Source organism: Parasteatoda tepidariorum, chromosome 9 (assembly GCF_043381705.1).
Source record: "Parasteatoda tepidariorum isolate YZ-2023 chromosome 9, CAS_Ptep_4.0, whole genome shotgun sequence".
Taxonomy (NCBI): Eukaryota; Metazoa; Arthropoda; class Arachnida; order Araneae; family Theridiidae; genus Parasteatoda; species Parasteatoda tepidariorum.
Genome location: NC_092212.1, coordinates 54,203,898 through 54,208,969, shown reverse-complemented (window position 1 = coordinate 54,208,969; position 5,072 = coordinate 54,203,898).

Here is a 5,072-nt window from a genome sequence, read left to right as displayed (position 1 = left end):
ATTTTTCAAAGTGTCATAACTTTTTAAGAAATGAATCAATTTTCATAAAAATTTCAGGATATCATAATTAGGTCTTCTACTTTCACCTAAAAACATCTTATGTCCTTNAATTTAATTTATCTTAATTTTTTGCAAAAAATTGCACATTTGAACAAAGCAATTTTTTTTTTAAAAAATGTCAAATCTGACAAGTTGCTACTTTGCAACAAAATTTTTTGCATAAAAATTATTATTTACACATTAAAGTACAAGTCATTAACTTTAAAACTGGCTTTTTTGACCGAGATATGAGATTTTGGAAATTTTTTGTCATTTACAGTGAAAGCGAAATTATTGCGAATTCGAAAATTATTTAGTATTATTTTTTTGCAACTTTCTTATTCGAATCAATTAAGTTTTTTATTTAAAACATTATTACAAACAAGAACATTATTTATAAATTTGCAATAGCAATTTTAAAAAACGACTCAAGAAATTTTTAAGAAATTTAACTTTATTTTGCCACCTATTTTCTACAAAATTCAAACTTTTCTCAACTGTGATAAATATGAACTTATGCGAACCTTACATAACAAATAAATAATTGATAGCTAACAAATTTTCAATAGAAACTAGTCAATATTTTGATCTCTTTAAGCTGAAGAATAAATACTAAATGAATTCACAATAATTTCGTTTTTACTGTAAATGACAAAAAAATTTCAAAATCTCATATCTCGGTCAAAAAAAATCATAAAGTCATTTTTTTAGCGCGTTTTAAAGTTAATGACTTGTACTTTAATGTGCAAATAATAATTTTTATGCAAAAAATTTTTTTACAAAGTAGCAAATTGTCAGACTTGACATTTTTTTTTGAAAAAAAATTGCTTTGTTCAAATGTGCAAATGTTTGTAAAAAATTAAGATAAATTAAATTAGTAATTTTTAGGTGAAAGTAGAAGACCTGAACATGATATCCTGACATTTTTATGAAAATGTATTCATTTTTGAAAAAGTTATGATACTTTGAGAAATGACAATTGTTTAGAAATTTTAAGTGTCCCTAATAATTTGGAAGGGTACTGTATTAAATCTCTGAGTCTATAATTTAACCATTTTAAATCTTTGATGCTCTTGAGAATGGATAAATATCTAAGAATATTTCTGCGTTACACACTTTTTATAAAATTGTTAAAAAATTCTGCAAAACAAGAAGATTGAAAGATATAATTTAATGTGCAGGAGTGTTGGAGATTTTTAAATACATTATTTTTTTAATTGAAAATAATTTTATGTCACATATATATCTAATTTTTTTTTCAACTCACTCATTTCAGACACTTTTTAATTTTTTTCAGTATCTTCAATAACTATTTATGAAGATTTTTCTTTTTGTCTGATTGAAGCATTCCAATCTTTTTTATTTCATGTATTATTGTTCTGTTACATATCTAAATACAGTATTTATTTATTTTTGTATTGCTATATTTCAAATAGTTTAACAGTTCTCTTTTCAATCCCTAAGCAGTCTGAAGTTGTGTAAGTTCTATTTAATTTTCTTTTTTCAGTTTTAAAATAAGTATTTTATTTTCTGGTGTGTAAGTCGACCATTTATCTTAGTTCAAAACAGTGCATTTCATTTTACAAATAGACTCCTTAAATCACACTTGTTAAAAAATAAATTCACCAAATATAATATTCTGTTTTCCAAGGATGTAAATTAAATACAAAATTAGTTTTTAATAATAATTAAATTTTAATCAACTACGATGTTTTTCAGCCTCACCTTTTATTTTAAGGCATAATTTATGTATAAAATATTATGAAATGCTCTGAATGTGGGTCTATATTTGCATTTTCACTCTTAATTAATGATGTTCTTATTCTGATGAATCATTAATGTTCCATCTGTTTGAAGAATATAAATTAAGTACTAACGAGACTGTGGAATTTTGTTACTTTTCTTATGTTTTTATTTGTTTTATAAATTAGTTTATTTTCTTTTTTATTCTAAGCATTAAATTTTGAAAAAAATCTCTGGTGCCCAAATATGTTAATAGTGTATAAGTCAAATTATATGTTAAAACTATAAGGCAAATATCAGATATGCAGAAAGTCGACTTATACACCAGAAAAATACAGCAATTCAAAAATCATGAAGACAAAAATATTTCACGAAGACTTTGTATGTCATGTACATTCTTTGCATTTGATGGTACTCACATTTGTCATTTTTCATGTCCTCTCCCATCCTGTGATATAAGTCCAAATAACATGTCTATTTGCCATGAAAGTGCATGTGCTTCTACTTCTTCAAGTCAAGTGCATAGTTATGCTCAAACTGTCTTTAATGCGTTAGTACGTAGATGTGAGGAGCAACAAAAAAAAAAGAAATAAAAGAAGATTGTGCTACTATATTCCGTCTTATAACATAAGAATGCTCAGTCCATATTAGAGACATGTGTCATTTATGTCACAAATGTCATTTATGGCGGGATCCCCAGACTCATGTAACTCAGTGTTTAGTTTATGTAGTTGATCGGCAACTGCATGTTTAATAAATTCAACTGCTTTCCTTAACTATCTGAAATTGTTGCTTCAGCATGATGGTGTAAATAAAACTTTAGGTTTAAAAAGAAAAAAAAAGGAAGATTATAGAAGTCAATCAATACTGAGGAATTAGTTTGTAATTTAGCTTAATTGTAGTTATAGTGTTACATTCTTGATGTTTGATAAATATACTATTCTATATAGTTTTATAATTCAGTTTGTTGATTACTTTGTTGTTGACAAACATATTTTAAAAGGTGTTAGAGGCTTAAAAGTGTTTTGAAGAAGATACTTTCTTTTGCAACACAGAATTAAATTTACCTCATTTTCGTCAAGATAGTTAAAGGAATATAAATTCATTATTTATTTAGTAATGAACAAAAAAATTTACATAGTTTTTTTTAAAAAAAAAAGAAGAAAAAGCAATATTTTAAAAGTTTGTTTACGTTATACAAATAGTTTAAATGTTATCTTACCACATGAAAATTTATGTTATTAAATTTTCATGCAAAATCCTAATACAAGTCGGCAAAAACGATGTAGCTTATATAAATTTATGTGAAAATGCCGCAATGTGTTTGTTTATTTTTGGTATCAATAATACTTGAATAGATCAAAATATAGTTTTTATCGACTTATTTTCAATTAAATTTATTCATAAATTATTTATTACAAATATAGATTTCTGTTTTCGTTTTTGCTTGTTATCGGCATATTATATCCGTTATGAAGGAGAGAATTAAGCGGTAGATTTTCCAAGACTGTTGAAAATATTTTTAATGTTAGTATTCTTACAGTCATTTTTACTTTTTTAAGAAAAATAGCTCAGAACATTCTTTTAAATTCTTTTCCTCTTGTCACATAAAGTTGACTTATTCACGGTTTACATATTAGGGGTCTACAAATTTAGGTTGCCACAGCACCCAAAGAAAAATCTATCTGGCATCCAACATTTTACTAAAATTTAACTTTTTAAAAAAAATCTAAATATTTCTGAATAATTAACAAATATATTCTTAAAATTTTTGATGCAATTTAATTTTAATCATTCGTAATTGTCTGTGCATTGAAACTGCATACCTTACTTCTAATCACTATCAACTTTTAGACCGTACAGTCGACTTTTAATGTAGTGAGTCCAGTTATCCAAAGGAAAACGAATGTTATACGTGAGGTGGTTATTTAGTGACTATACAAAAATAATTGTTCATTAAAAGGAAATTAACATTTAATGTACTCAAACTTCAAAAGAAATAGTTATTTTAATAATTTATTTGAAGCTTTTGTTAAGTCAACTAACTCAATGTCAATAGATGTTCTTTGTTTTGAAAAAGCAAAAAAAAAAGGAAAGAAAAAAAACTATTATTTACAAAATGATTTTATGAAGGAAACTAAATTTCAGTAACTATATTAAAATAAACAGGTTATTTATATTGTTAAATTCATCTCATTGAAGCATTTTGTTTTGGAAAAGCAAAAACATATTTAGCTATTATTTACGAAGTGACTTTTTAAATGAAACTAAACTTCAGTCACTATATTTGAATGAAGGAACTATTGATTTTATTAATTCAAATGACTCATTATCAATAAAAGCATTTTGTTTTGAAAGTGCAAAATTTTTTAAAACTATTGTATGCAAGGAATTTTTTTAAATTAAACCAGGGCTGATTGTGCTCAGTAAAAAATCCGGATTTCCGGAATTTTTGCTAACTGTGATCCGGAAGTTTCCGGAGATCGAAGGTCCAAATGTTTTAAAAAATCATTGATCACAGAAGTTTCCGGAAATCAAATTTTCAAAGGTGGAACTTAAAAACACAGTTTATTTTAATTGTTTGTAAGGGAGAGCCAGAGAGATACTTTATAAGCTTATATTCGTGATTAATATTCATTTCTTATCAGTAAACAGTTGTTATAATCATATACTCAAGAAAGAAAGACATATTTGTAAATTTTAATTACTTCTCCAGGTCATCATAGGTATGCGTAAATGGTATAGGTATGCGTAAAATTTTAAATATATTTTAAGCAAACTAAGAAATACTGAGAAAAGGGGAAAAAAACTTGTTTAAATTTTTTTCCAATTTTTAAATTGAAACTTTTTTTTTTTTTTTTTTTTTTCCTATTCANTTTTTTTTTTTTTTTTTTTGGAACTCAAGAAATTTTCCGCAATTTTGACTTGGGCTCACAATCACCCCTGTTAAACTCAATTTTGCTCACTTTTTTAAAATGAACAGTTCAATTCATTGAGCATTGAAATAATATTTCTTATATGGAATAAGAAACCGGCCTTAATGTGTTGTTCGTTTTTTATGGGAGATTAGAATTGTCTTTGTGGAATTTCATAAAAACTGTTATGCTACTTTCCATTCCATAACATGCTGGAGATGCTCTAAAAATGAGTTTTGGCTCCCAGATTTTTTGTAGACCTCTGATACATGCAGTTTTTTAGTATTTTCACTATGAATTATTTAGTCTTTAGAATAGTTAAGCATAAATCAAAGTAATATCTTCAATATAACTGTTTTTGTGGAAAATTTAGAA